Source organism: Paramormyrops kingsleyae, chromosome 20 (assembly GCF_048594095.1).
Source record: "Paramormyrops kingsleyae isolate MSU_618 chromosome 20, PKINGS_0.4, whole genome shotgun sequence".
NCBI classification, from domain to species: Eukaryota; Metazoa; Chordata; class Actinopteri; order Osteoglossiformes; family Mormyridae; genus Paramormyrops; species Paramormyrops kingsleyae.
The window spans coordinates 10,226,974-10,241,851 of NC_132816.1; the positions used below are offsets into that span (position 1 = coordinate 10,226,974).

General features: G+C 47.4%; 1 long non-coding RNA gene across 1 annotated transcript; it reads left to right on the plus strand.

Annotated features, from left to right (window-relative positions):
* The first annotated feature begins 4,570 nt into the window (after window positions 1-4,570).
* On the plus strand, window positions 4,571-14,459 carry LOC111836426 (uncharacterized). The gene is made up of 2 exons (XR_002836428.2): window positions 4,571-5,070; window positions 13,638-14,459. It is a non-coding gene; the product is annotated as an uncharacterized lncRNA (long non-coding RNA).
* The last annotated feature ends 419 nt before the right edge of the window (window positions 14,460-14,878 follow it).

Sequence of the window (14,878 nt, forward strand, 5' to 3'; positions counted from 1 at the left end):
AACCAATGGGAATGTAGAGATGCTCCGCTAAAGAGAGCGCCGCAGAACATAAGCGTGTAAACTTTTGTTCCGACCCAACCGCTCCTAGGCACAATGGAGGAGAGACTTATTATTGCTGTGGCCGGGTACCCAGTTATATATGATGTGTCTCTGTTTGCATACAGGGACATAAATAATAAAAAATGAGGCATGGACCAGAGTGTCCGAAACAATCGGTGTTCCAGGTGAGATGGTGAAGTGCATAATATATTTTTTTGTGAAAAAGGAAGGAGATCAGTAGTAATTTTGGCGCCATAGCAGAGAAAACAGTGCAAATTGTCGGTAATGTTAAACCTATTTATAGCATTAGTGTTTGTCAAAACATAATTATGTGTTTTAGTAGAACTGTCGTGAAACATTTTAAGTACTATTTATGTTAACTAAAGAAACATAAAGCACAAGCAACTACTTGGCGATCATCCATTGTGATCCAAGGTAAATTTGAAAAGAAGCGCTACACTATATGTAACATTTTCCCTCCAGAACGCTTGATTTTAAGCGGGAATGCAAATAACTGGCTCACAACAATATTTATTTGACAAATTATGTCCTATCAGGAGTCGGTGCAAAGATATAAGCTACACGTTTGTTTGTTTTGCGGCCCCTTTAAAAAGTTCTCAGAGCCTGGCATTCTGAGCGGCCTTGTCCCCGCCCACTCTGTGACGTCAGAGAGCGTCTCCGGCGTTGGCTAGCGTCGCGTTCAGGGCGGCGGGAGCGACGGCTGGCGTCTTTGACGCTCGCGGTGTGAACGTAGCATTAGGCAAAGGAAATTTTTAAAGCTATTTATCTAGGTAGCAAGTATATATTTGCTCAGAACAAAAACCATATTTAACATTATAGATTAGGCAAATTAAGAGTAACACAATAAAAATAAAAGATTTTTTTTCTATTCCCCCAAAGTTGGCTGATACCTTGCTAGATGGCTAGATGAACACAGCTCCCAAACCTCTCCTCAGGGGCACCTCAGCCACTCCACGGATTTATTAAATTTCACCACCAGCTCCAATTAATTAATTAGATGAATTTGTTAAACAACTCACTGAGGTGCTGATTAGCCAAACACAGTGTGCTAGCAGTGCAGTCAAAACATATGTCGGGGCATTGGATGATTTCTGCAAGTACTGTGGTTATTTTAGGAGAGGTTTTGAAATGGCTAAGCTCACACACTTTGACAGACATAATACCATAATTTTACACAAACATGAACATCATTTAAAGAATTTTCCTTAACTGCCTAAGACTTTTCTACAGTACAGTACATAATTTTATATGTGTTTGTGTGTGTAAAAATTAACCACCCTGGTTTGGTCTATTAAACTGGGTCTTTGCTCTGGCAGGTAAATACGGACAAATGTGTAATTAATATGTATGAACACATGTTGCCCTGCGATGGGTTGGCGCCCTCTCCTGGGTGGTTCCCTGCCTTGCACCCTTAGCCTCCGGAATAGGCTCTGGAGCCTCTGCGGCCCTGGATAGGATGATAGCAGGAGATGGATGGATGGATAGAACACATGTGCTTGGTCAAGTACCCCTATCTGTATCCTGTTGGACTGGCTGGACAGGACACTCTAGCGCATCTCTACAGTCGTGTCCTTGTCAGGGCTGTAGCACGTGTGGGTGCGCTCACGATTCAGCCCTGTAAACATCACCTATGACAGCAGGCTGCTTCCTGACACCTTTTACATAAAACACTGCAGCCCCCCCACATGCTTTGACACCTGTCCCAGTTCCCAGTGCTCCGTGACGCCACCTGCATCCTCATAAATGCACAGAATTACCCAACACCCATCAGGAATCCAGTGGCAGGCTGGGATCGAAGGCCCAGAGCTGGCTCTGCACCTTGGTGGTACTGTGCATTCCCTGTGAGGGCATTAGCTTGACCCCCTCACTGCATGCATGCACATCTCACCCCCCTCAGCATAAAATATGCAGATCAGCTTCCAGCGCCCCCATCAAAATGGTCGTTACTCCGTGATATCCTTCCCTCATGGTTATTCAGATATTTCCACCTGTGTGCTGCTCCGAAGGTCACCAGTGTCTCCTGCAGGTTGTTGAGTAAACATTAACCACAGAACTGGGGTACGAGGTAATCCAATGTGCTGAACTTCTGACCCTCACTAGCCCACTGCCTGCCTACCCCCCCCCCCCATGTTAGCTGAGCATAAGACACCAGCCTGCATGGTCAGGCCTAGGATCAAGGAAGAACACAGTGGACAAGTGTACAACAGAGCAGCTTTCTGGAATGTTCTATATGTCACATTGATCAGCAGTCACAGCAGCGCCTGCAGTTCTCATTTTCTCTCACATATTCCATGCACACTGTCTTAATGTTAATAATGTAGATTATACATGTCGTACCTGTACAAGTATCTATAAGACAAAGTTACTGTGTATAAGAAATGCACTGGACACAGCTGAGAAATACAGATATCCTACCTTCTCCCCCATGACAAACAGCTCAGCATGGCTCCCCCTAATGGCAATGTGTTGAAATACACAAAAACACATTAACACCAAAGAAACTTCAGATGGGAAGGTAAAATGTCACGCTGCCATGCTTTGAAAAGGATGAGAGAATCCTATCGTCGCCTTTTCAGGGCCTGGTTTCCCCCTTTCAGCTTTAATGAACCGTAACCTGCTCTGTAGTGACCTCTGCTGAATTGTTTGGTGGCCCCCACTCTAAACCTTGGGTGGGGGGGGGGGGGGTCATACTCTAATGGACAGCAAAGACCATACAGTCGCCTGACCCTTCTGCAACACTGCAGAGCGCCCCTAGCTGCACGTGAGAGCCGTTGCATAGACTGATCTTCAAATATAAACACATAAGCGTATTTATATGTAACACGTTTACTAGCAACAGTGAACATGTGGGTTCACTGTGTGTATCCTCCACACAGCTGGGCCTGGATACAAAGCATAGGTTACCCTGGGGCGTCACGAACACCCTGCTCCACAGCAACCTGAGGCCATCTCCTGCGGCTGTTGGTGACGGCGAAGAGCGCTCACATCCCATTGGATGAACGGCATCACATGACTGCCTCCCCATAAAAATGTCATTTGGCCCTGTATAGTCATCAATCACTGCTGCCCTGGCAAACCCAAGAGGACCTGAAGGAGACCATCTGACCCACACTGCAAGAGACAGTGACGTAGAACCAAAAACATAAAAAAATTAATCATAAAATTAAACATCAATTATTCTGAATATAATCAGAGCTTTGTGCTGATCCATGGACTGTAAAATCTCAGGAATGTTTCAAAGTTTTGCTATCAGACTTTGCATTTCATTAACTGGGAAATTTGACAGCAGACACCCAAAGTATGTGTATTTATTTCAAAATTAGTAAAGATTTGGATTGTTGAACCACATATTGTCACTGTACCTTCAGTGTGTATGCAAACATGCTGTCTCCCTTCTAACAGTGTGACTCCCTTCATTCATATATGACTCATAGTGCCATCCTGCCTGACAGCCAGCTACTGCACTTCCGCATCTCAAATGGCCGCCGTGCCCCCTAGACTGTGCTTGGCTCTGGGGTATGTGCAGGCTGGCTCTCCAGACCCCTACCTATGCTATGACTGGCATGCCTGGCCAAACGGCTCCTCCTGGCGTGATGTTATTTCTCGTTTGGTTTTCCCTGTGAGCAGGGCTTTGGGATCAGATACGATGCAGCCCTTCATCTTATAGACGGCAGGTGGAATCCAGCCAGAGACCTTTACCTCCGACCCCGGGGGGAGGCTGTCTCAGCGGGCACCAAACGGCCTCGAAGCCACGCCCACCGCATCGCTCTGAACACAGGTCAAGGTCTGCGTGACACACGATCCAGGGGCCAGACCAATGCAGCACATCGTAACACCTGGTATCTGAGCACGCTCCATTTATTCAGGAACGCCAAGAAGTGCCATAGTGACTGAATGAAGTGGGCATGCTAATATATCCCAGCTCTGTGCTGTTAAAGGGGCCATTGGCACTTTTCCATGCTTCTTGTTGGTATTACGGTAGTAAAGGTATGGGGAAAATATGCGTATATATAAACGCATGTGGGTAATCCCCACAATATACATGCATTTTCGTCGTAACAGCCGCGGTAAGGGCACTTGCAACCTTCCAACCTTTAAAAAGCTTTTTCGTCTGAGTTCATTGTGCCCTCTAGTGTAGGCACTAGAAATGTACGATCTTCATTTTTGAGGGTTGTTTGAGCTGTACTTATACCGTTCATTGCACAGTGACAAGGCATTTGTTTCAGAAAATCATAACTCTCACGCGCAGTCGTACTGCTGGTATACACTGATTACAAACACAGCGTATTTCCTCTTTAGCCAGACGTCTTCGGGAACGATAATGGCACGGCCTGGCCATGCAACCTAATTCGGGACGCCGCACAGCATTTGTCCAGAGCAGGGGTTAAGCGAGCGGCCAGAGGGTGGAGGTCAGCTCGTGAGCGGCGCGCTCGTACCCGTAAGCGCGTACGCGCTCCCCCATTGATGCGCGCTTCCCGCTCGCCTATTGGCCAGTGCGCTGTAGCGCTGCCAGAAAGGGGCCGGCCGGCCTGAAGGGAGCTTCATAGAAGAAGTAAGGAGTGACGGACCGCCGGCTGAGGATGACGGGGAGCGGGGAAGGACCTGCAGTAGCCGGGGCACTCGCGTCCTACACCGGCCGCCCTAACCTTAAAACTTGGGCTATTTCTAGTTTTGCCGAGTATCGTTCGGGTGCCCACGTCGCGTCGCACTGCTTTTATTTTAATTCAGTTTTATCTAGTGATTTGTTGTCCCGTGCAATGGTCTCTTTGAAGCCGCTGTTGCGGGCTCCTTGGTCACCGGCGCCGGAACCACGGTAAACGGCGACAAAGAGGGCGGTGAAGCCCAAATTAGAGCGGCGTCCGCCAGTAATGCAACAGTGTGAGCGGCGGAGAGGCGCCGGGCGAAGAGCCGGGGAGTCCGACGCGGGTCGCCGCCAATGGCCGAAAGTTGATCCGCTCGCGGCGCAGAAAGGGTCACCCGGTTTACCCTTCACTTCTGATCCGAGCTCCGGTAAGTGTGTAGGCGCCGTGTTATAATGACTGAAAGTCAGAAATAAAGCAGCAAAAAAGTTTTCCGTCCTGATAAAAACGCTTAAAATGATTATTCATGGGGGCGTAACTGTAGTAAATTTAGTATCCTGTCATTACATAACCTCCTTGTTTATCTTATCTGTCAAAATAAAATAATAAAAATAACCGTTTCTCATTATAACGCCTCACTGATTTAAATTGCTGTTTGGATAATACTCAGTTTTCCGAAGAAACACAAATAGATCAATAAAAATTAAAAATAAAAATGATGGTTTGCGTTATTAACGTGAAAGAAAAAGCCGACGTCTCTGCGATGAAACCAAGGGGATCTGCCGCTGCAAATAAATAAAAGGGATCCGCCGGTGAATCGGAATCAAAGGGATTCGCCGGCCTGGCTGTGTGTCCGAAACAAGTTTGTCTTTTTGACAACTAGACGTTGTAGAGTGACGCCTTCCTGTCTGCACCGTTAAAATAGATTACTTTGTTTATGCATAGTTTTACGTATTTATGTAATTCAGAAGTGCATAATTCTGCTGTAATATATGCATGCCTGCATCTGAAGTTTTACCTTTTATCGATATATTATGTACTGCAGTTGATAGTCATGAGCTACAGTGCGTATTGTTATTGTTGCAGACTGCTTTGAATCCTTGAAAGTAGTTTTTTTCAGTCTTAGGAAATGGTAGACATTCAGATTGAGGAAATGCATGTCATTTTAGTCCGGATGCGCTGTGATCTTCAGCTGTGCTCAGCAGGCCCAGAGCACGTCGTCTACATAAAATCTGTCCTGTGACTCCAAGTGTGTCTCGAATGCGGGGATCTCTCACCATTTCATGCTCATGCAGCCACATGCACTGCACCTGTGCGGCCTGCGTTCACATGCGTGTGCAGCTGTAAAACAGCTGCTGTTACCTTAGAAACCGAAGAGAGAAATAGTTTACAGTGTTTTGGACCCCAGATGTGGTCTTTTTTAATGATATGTGCCCTGGCAAATATTTGACACCCGCTTGACCTTTGGTAGTTAGCGGCGTTAATCAGTAGTCTGCAGTCACGGCTCACCGGCGCTGTGGCCACATTTAGAGCGTGTCCGCGAATATGACCGCTGGTTTAACTCTTGCCCGGGTGCCCGTGGTTTGTCCTTAGCCAAGGTCACTGGGTTTTCCAGCTCACCCGGGCACACCGCCGCCAGCTTCTTTGGGATTCCTGGAGAAGTCGCGGGGGGGAGGGAGGGCTGGAATGGAAACGTTTCCTTTTGGGGGCTAGTGGGTGGGGTGTGGTGGTGGGGGGGGGGGGCTTGTCCTATCTGATAAAGAGTGGAAACACATGTGACTGCATAGTTTAGCTTCTGCTAAACAAACTCCTGTGGATTGAGGACAAACATTAGCTGTGAAGGTTATGAGCTACTCAGTAACCCCTGTGGATGGCCTGATGGCCCAGAGTGGCTTGCGTTCTGCTAAGTGGACAAAATGGTTGTGTTCAGATTCGTAGTTCATGCTCGCAAGACTTAATGAAGAGCCGAGCAATTCTTGACATTATGTTCAATCACTTTGAGCTCTGGTTACTGTAGATGTAAAGAAATTAGTACAGTTACAGTGCAGTGTCAGAATTTATTAATATGTGTCTGTGTTTTTGTATAGAAATCTTGATAGTTTTTTTTTGGGGGGGGGGGGGAGTTCGAGATCATGTATCTTTTTTAAAATTTTTTGAAGCCAGGTGAATTGGGTGCCTTTGTGAATTTCAAAGGACCGCGTTAATCTGTGGTAAAAACGCATTCGAATGGAAGCCAAGATAAGGAAGATTCAGGACTTAATGTGGTTGGTATGGACCGGCCTGATTAGGTTTCGTTTGGCCTCTGTGGCAGTATTAATTCCTCGGGATGAATGCGCGACGATTGTGAGGTGCTGAATGAACCTGTGTATGAGGTATGGGATGTTGCAGTCAGCCCTGGAGATTTAGCTGTGGGGGGCGCTGCAGACGTGAGAAGGGCCCCTCTGGTGTAATTTCGGGGAGGATACCCTTTGACCGGAGCCCCCTCCTTATTGTTCAGAGCAAAGGAATCAAACAGTCTGGAAGTCCCAAATGATGGCACCATGAATTTTAATCAGCTCTGAGGCTGTTGTTTACGTCTTATAAGATTGTGTAGGGTCAAGTGTTTCATTGCATTGTTTTCCAAACTTATTATTTTGCCCCGGTCTCTTGTGAAGGAATGCTTCTGTTTGGCCATTAGGATCTTTGACCTTGCAGTGACTTTGAGGCGTTTAGAGAATATGAGGCAGTGCTTTGTGCGGTACAGTCATTTAATACATATAATCTAATAAAAAAAAAAAAAGCAACCTGATCGCTTTGTAGTTTAACCTTTATGTTGACTGTAAAATCTGACTTCTCAGACATTACTTCCGACACATTTCAGTCAGTGCTGCACCTACAAAACAATCTTAGGTAAACTTTTTTCTATGTATTTCTGTTTTTTTCTTTCCAGGATTGTCAGGCTTGCAGGAATCTCACTGTGAATAAGGGGCTTTCAAGTGGCACCTTGGCATTGATGAAATATTCTGTGCAAACATGCCGCCAGCGCTGCCGTTTCTAGGTATTTGTGTATTAATAACGGGCTGGCTGTCAAGCCTGAGCGGGCGCCCTGGGATGGCTTAGCTCGCCCCTCCCTCTGTCGCTTTGCCGAGCTATATGGTTGCCGAGGGCTGAGTATTCGTGGAATGCAGAATTGCCGTGATCTGATAAAGTTTGCTTTGTTACCCCCCCCGAGCTCTCCCCCCTCTGTGACCTGACCAAGGCTTAAAAAACATATATAGATATAGATATAGAGCCTGGGAATTGGAAAAGTGCGGAACTGGGAATATATGCATGGCGATGGCTGGGAGTCCCTGTTATAATTAGATTATTACACGTCGGGGATTACACGCGAGGCCAGTGTGGAAGCTGGAGGACCCACTCTGATCCAGCAATCAGCCGCCCAGCGGATTGCATGTTGGTGGTGGAGATGTGGGGTGTAGCATAGCGGAGGTGGCAGCGCCACCTACTGGTCGATCGCTACAGGCCATGGCGTTACTACATGCTGTTGCTACATTGCCCCTTTGGGTAACTCCGAGGTCTCGCATCTGGCCTCATTTTTGAGTTGGGCTTCGAACTCTCAGTCTAGTGGTTTTGTGCACCAGCCTACCATAGTAATGGGAGAAAGGGGGCTTGGAAAGCTGTAGAGCGGCGGAGGGTGTACTCTGTGGGAATGACTGCTGAGTTGGCCCCCTGACCCACATGGTGATGGGCCACACGTCCCTGCGGGGTGTGTGTGTGTGTGTGTGTGTGTGTGTGTGTGTGTGTGTGTGTGTGTGTGTGTGTGTGTTTGCATGCATGGTCAGCTGCGGTAGGGGTGTAAGCGCATGAAATGCGGTCTCAGCACCTGCCGATTTTTATGCCACGCGGCGGTTTTTTAGGATAAACAATAGCGCCGAGTCTCATGAGCGGAGGTGGGGGGGTTACAGCAGATGGGCCCGTGTGTTTGTCAGGCTCCTTCTGTGGTGGGGGGGGTGGGGGATGTGTCAGGGTAAAACAGTGCCTGTGTACGCTTTACACTGTGTACGCTTTACACTGGCCGGTGTTATTGTTGTAAACATGGAGGTGAGCTGCAAAGCCACCCTGGGTAGTGGGAACACTTTTGGGAGGCGTGTGACTCCCTCAGATGGGGGACGTGGGACCTGCACGCCGGAGGCCTCCTCCAGGGGGCGCTCTGGCAGTACGGGCAGCTGTAAACATCCTTGACTGGAAGCTGGTGTAGAAGAGGGGGCTTTCAGTCGGATGTTTGCAGCCGCCCGCTGCTGTTGCCGTCGAGCCTGCCCCCCCCCCCCCACACCCATTTACTTAACTGTTTGCTACGTAGCTCACTCTTTAACGGTGGTTTACCCTCCACCAGCTGTGTTATACACGGGGCCTCCAAGCAGCGGGGGCAGAAACTTCACCACGGTCATCGTCTTTGATGGCCAGGGGATGAAGTAGGACGAGAGAAAGGGAGAACTTGGCGGAGTCTGCGTGCGGCACAGAAGAAACAGTCATTTTTTTGAATGTTCAGTGGCTCTTGGAGGAATCGCACCCTGGATACCGATGCTCCCATCTGAACGGGACACTCCCGAAATGGCATTGATGTACTTGTTTTTCATTTCTTTCTGTCTTTCTCGGGCAAAGACTGACGTTGGTATTAAGTATTAATATCCACCCAGTGACATGCCAGTCTTTGCTGAAACTTCTGGCTGCTGACTTTGAATGGTAAGGCAGGGGGCGCTAGGGAGCAGCAGGCCTTCGGCCATGTGGGAAAGCGTTTCTCTCCAGTTAGGAGTATCTAGGAGAGATGGAGGACTTTCTCACTGGGGCATGAGGGCTGTGAGACAGATTAGCGTGGCGCTAACGTTCTCCACTCCCTTTTGTGTTCCGGAGCTGATCAGAAGAGCAGTGTTTTATACTGACACGAACCATAACAAACAAAGTGTACATGAACCAGAGTGTTTGACTGCAGTTGCCGTGGATCCGGTTGCCGTGGCTGCTGAGCGGCTCACTGACGAACATCCTGTCCAATCCCGAGGCAGACTGTGACCTTTTGCCTAGCCCAGAGACGAGTTTATTGGCCGCAGCTTTGCTTTAGTCCAGGAACTGACTGAATCCAGGGTCAAAAGGCATGCTGGGAAAATCAAAGCTGGTCTTTCTCATCCCAGACACCACCTGTCCCAGAGGTCTGAGAAATGCTTTCGGACCATACGGCTGCAATCAGCTCAGCACTCACTCAGCTTTTTTCCACATGGTGCAGCTGTCATTAATCGGAGCTTGCCTGGGCAGCAGTCACTCTAACCACTACAAATGGACCGGCTTCTATTGCACACTTCACAGTGTATTTTCTGATGCACATCAGACAGAGAGCTGTACGGGGGGATGTGTAACCCCATTTATCGCATTTATTCGTTCCGTGCATCAATTATAGCCAACTCGCCATAACAAATATCCTTGGCGAATAAGTTTGATTCTGCTTCAGGACTCTGGACAGTTCCTAACAAGGTGGTTGTGGTCACATGACTACATGTAGGCGACCACCCAATGTATGGCATAGGGGGCAGGGCCTGTGGCTCAGTGCGTCCCAGTTGGTTTATTTTGCACTCTGAGGGTCACTGTGTCCACTCTAGCAGCCCCCCCCCCCCAGTGGCCAGGTCCTCCCCCATGAGTAGTTTGCAGGCAGCATCTGAGCCCTGTGTCAGGGCAAATTGATATGGTGTGGCCGAGCAAGGGGGGGGCAGGCTTGGGGTGAGCAGAGGACTCTCCTGAGGCTCCTCATCTTGAGTACCCCCATCCTGAGGCCCCCTGTCCTGCCCCCCCCACCGTGACCTATGCTTTTGCCTTCTCACCTGCCATGTTTCTGCCTCTGTAGAAATACCAGCTGAGCTGCTAACGCAGAGGTCTCAATATTGCACCATTAATAATAATAATAATAATAATAATAATAATAATATTATTATTAATAATAATATCAATAATCATGAAGTGACTGATTGTGATAGTGTAACGGCATGACAGTGTAGATGCAGTGTCGATACAGTGTGCTGATAACCTGTACAGAGTCATTTCTGTGGCCCCGAGGGTGATGGTGTGACGTGGCTGTGGGGGGGTGTTATGGCCACAGTGTCAGAACCCCCACCTCCCACTGCTCCAGCCTCTCTTTGTCTTTGGGGGTCATTAAAGAGAGCAGGCAGGGCTGCTGTCTGACAGAGGAAACGGGAGGATGTGAAATGTCCCCCATTCAGGATGGCTCCCGCTGATAGGGAGGGGCCACATCCTCTGAGGGGGGACTGATGACGTTTGTTTGGGGGATTCAACAAGACCCCCCACCACCGACCCAGCCTCCCAGGACCCTCAGAGCCATCACCACACTGTTTGTTTGTCTCATACAGTAAATAAACAATCGTTAGATGCAGGGTAGCTCTCCTATCTGGCCAGCAGGGGGTGCTACTGGTGAGAGAATCTGCTAGCCGTAATAAGACCATGCTTGTGTACCTCCCCACAATGGTCCATGTTATTGGGCTGGATGTTACCTGCATATCCCAGTAATGCACCCGCAGAAGCCGTTCCATCTCTGGCCAACCACTGGGTGGTGTCATTCTCTTGGATCACCTCCGGGCGGAATCCAACGCCTCGGGCAAACTCTTTAATATTAGTCCCCGTTCCAAGCAAGCCTCGAATCTCAGGGCTGGTGGCTGTCTTTCGGAGCAGAACCCCAGGACCCAGAGACTGTAAACATCCTACACTCTCAGCTGTAGCAGTGCCAGAGGCTGGGAGCAGGGTGTTTGCTCTCTCTGGCCCGGAAAGACGACTTTGGCGGCAGCTGGCAGAGGAAACCGAACTGGGCCACGCGCTGCGATTGTTACCCCTCTCACCCAGGTCTCCACGGTGACCCTAAAATGAAACCCCTCCCCAAAAGAACAGCCCCGCCTTCAACCCCAGCCGTACCCTTATTGGAGCAGCGAGAAGAATCTCCGGCGGCTTTTGAGGAACGAAGCGGTGGAGGCTGTCAGTTTTCGACACCGATGGGTGCCTCTCAAGGGGGAGCACTGTGAAAACAGAGTTAAAACGCAAACAGTGACACGAGCCTTCTGACGGGCGTTTCCCCTCCATGACGAGACGGTAACAAAACACTCTGTTGTGTCTTTCTTGGTTACTTAAACGGCCAACGCTCACTTTCTCTGCAGAGCGTTTGTGGGATGGAGAAAAAGAGCCCGTGAACTTTCCACGATTCCAGCGTGAACTCGTGCAAGGAGTTAAGGATCGTGTGCCAGCTCTGGGCGTTTAACCTACCCCAAAGGGGGCATTCCTTAGAAAGTCTTGGCGCCACTGTCAAACAAGACCTGCCCTTCTTGTGGGGGTCGACACAGGCCCAGTAGGGCACTTGGAAGGAAGTGCTTATTTGTCCAGAACGCTCTAAGAAAGCCAGACATTTGATTGTTTCATTTCCTGAGTGCCTCTGGGGGCTCCGCTCTATGTGCCTGTGCTGCAGTGAACAAAGGCGGCTCAAATGCGCAAGAAAATTATGCTTGCGTTTGGTCAGGGGTGCTCCTGAGAGGTTTTATTTTATTGCCACTAGAGGGCGTAACAGAATTACTTGCACTGCTACTCAACTGGGAATTGACACAGCAGAAAGAACAGGTGGTACAAGTGAAACTTTATGGCCATTATATTCCTGGTGAGATTTAAACTGAGAAATTGCACCATTAGAGGGCGCTACCTTCCTTCTTGATAAGGGGCACTGGATGATCGAAATGAGTGGATGATGATTACATGCTCACATCACATTGTCTGTCTATATATTTTATTTATATATCTATATATTTTATTTATATATATATATATATATATATATATATATATATATATATATATATATATATATATATATATATATATATATATATATATATATATATATATATATATATATATATATATATATATATATATATATATATATATATATATTTTTTTTTTTTATTTATTTTCCCCCAGCTAATTACATTAGCTGTGTTTAATGTAACCAGCTCATGGCTGTCAAAACAAAGGCCATGTGCATTTTTAAGATGAAGCCACACCTGTTAACTATTTTTATTAATATTCTCACCCAATGATGTGCCAAACCATGTTGCTAATTCTTTTTGAGCTATTTCCGTGGTGCCTATAAAATGAGTGTGTTGTTTTCACACCAGTGTATGTGAAAATGGACTGTGAAATTTGCCTGCAGTGTTTGTGTGACTGCGAAGACAGTTTAAAGGAAATGTCGAGAACAGAGCTGTGCAGAATTTAGGAATCTGATAATCGGATCTCAGACACCGGTGCTGAGGTGACGGTCTTGTGTGATTAGAACAAGGAAGTGATGTCTTATTACACCCATTAGGGGCGGGCACATCTTGATGAACAGGAATTGGAGGATTCCTGATTGACAGCAAAATTAACCAATAACGTGCCTAATAATAAGGGGATTGGGTGGTTATTCTAGCAAAACAACTGAGATTAATTAAACCACAGGCAGATTGAAATCAGTACAACCAAATCTGGATTGGCATTCTTAACAATAGAAGAGTGGCTCTCTCTGCTGCTCCTGGGTCATGTGATGTAGCTGTGAGGAGGGGCTCCCTCTAACCCTCCGGGGTCATGTGACACTGATCTTCCCACAGGTACTGAGCCAAGCTGCTCTCTCTGAGGCTGGCAGGCAGAGAGCACCCTGGGATTGCTGTCGTTACTGTGTGGGGATAATTTATGCAGGGTGGGAGCAGGTAAAGAAAGTTCCTGTGTTAGAAAAAGTGATATTAGCTAATCCCCATTATAGAAAGAAATGCTACTGCAGACCTCAAACGACAGCTGTAAATGTAGAAATCACATTTACATGTAGAAAACACACGCAAGAGGCAGGGTCAGGTGACTGCAGTCATGTGATCACCAGCTACACCTATCTGTGCAGTAGCCCTTGTGAGTTGAGAAGCCACACTCTGTGCCTTTGCATCCTCTCTCCAGCAGGGGGAGTGCAGGGCCCAGGAAGGTTTCGGAGAGCAGCGAACAGGACAGCAGTCAGAAGGTGCGTCGCTAGTGTTTCAAACAAAAAACACCCTGATGCCCAGTTTACAAGAGGTGAGCGCAAAAGAGAAAAGACTAAACTCGGCCACCAATACAAAACAAGAACTTTGAAGTTAAAGTGACATCTGGAGCGACTTGACTGCCAATGTGTGCTGTAATTTGTACTGTAGAACTTCACCTAATTAACGTAACTGCAACCTTTATCCCAAACCCCTGGGTGAATGAACCCCCCCCTTCCCGGCAGGTAAGTGCTTACGAATGTTTACCACAAGGGTCAACTATATTTGACTTTTGCACCACTTGTATATTTTCGTTTACATGTATTTTTTGTGTATAAACTAAGAACCTCCAAGAATGAAGAATTGATAGTGAAAATGAAAGGCATCCTGTAGGGTAAGTTCCGATTTAGGCGGCCGCAGGATGGAGATGCTTCTGCTCCTTCTGGGCTGACTCTGACTGTCTTGTTAAACACCGTCAGTCCAGGCCTCTTCTGGCAGAGCGCGATAAACGCTGATTCTTTCTATTGCCATGTTTGCTTTTGTATTTAGGGTAATTTAAGACAATAAAAAAAATCCAACACTTTTAATGTGATTTGGCTGTCATCTTGAAAGCGGAATTTTCCAGTACTGGTCCATGTCCTTTATCACGTTTCCCCACAACGCTTCTGGAATTACACCGACGGTTATTGTTAAAATTCTAAAATGTGTTTTCTTACTGACCTAAGAATTACCTTATGGATAAATAAACAGTATCCACATTTAACCAGTCTGACTGCTGCTGTTTGTTAAGTTTCTGGTCTCTAATGGTGTGCGGTGTTTATGGACCATCCTGAGCCTGGGATAGAGTGTGTATCATCATTGCTGAATATCTACCTTCCAACCTGTTATCCTGGTAAAGGTCACATGGGGTCCTGCAGCCTATCACAGGCAGCACTGGGTACAAGGCTGGGGGATGGGATGCCCATCTATGGCATTCATATACACACACTCATTCGTACACAGCTCAAGTAAAAGCCATCTGTAAATTTCCAACTGCATATCTTTGGACTGCAGGACTCCACACACACTGGGTAGAGACTAGATAATACATAATCTCAGAAACGTCCTGCTCACACTTCCTCATAGGACGCTCCCGGAGAGACTCCGAGTGTCACCTCTGACTGAGTGCCTGTCCGAAAACCA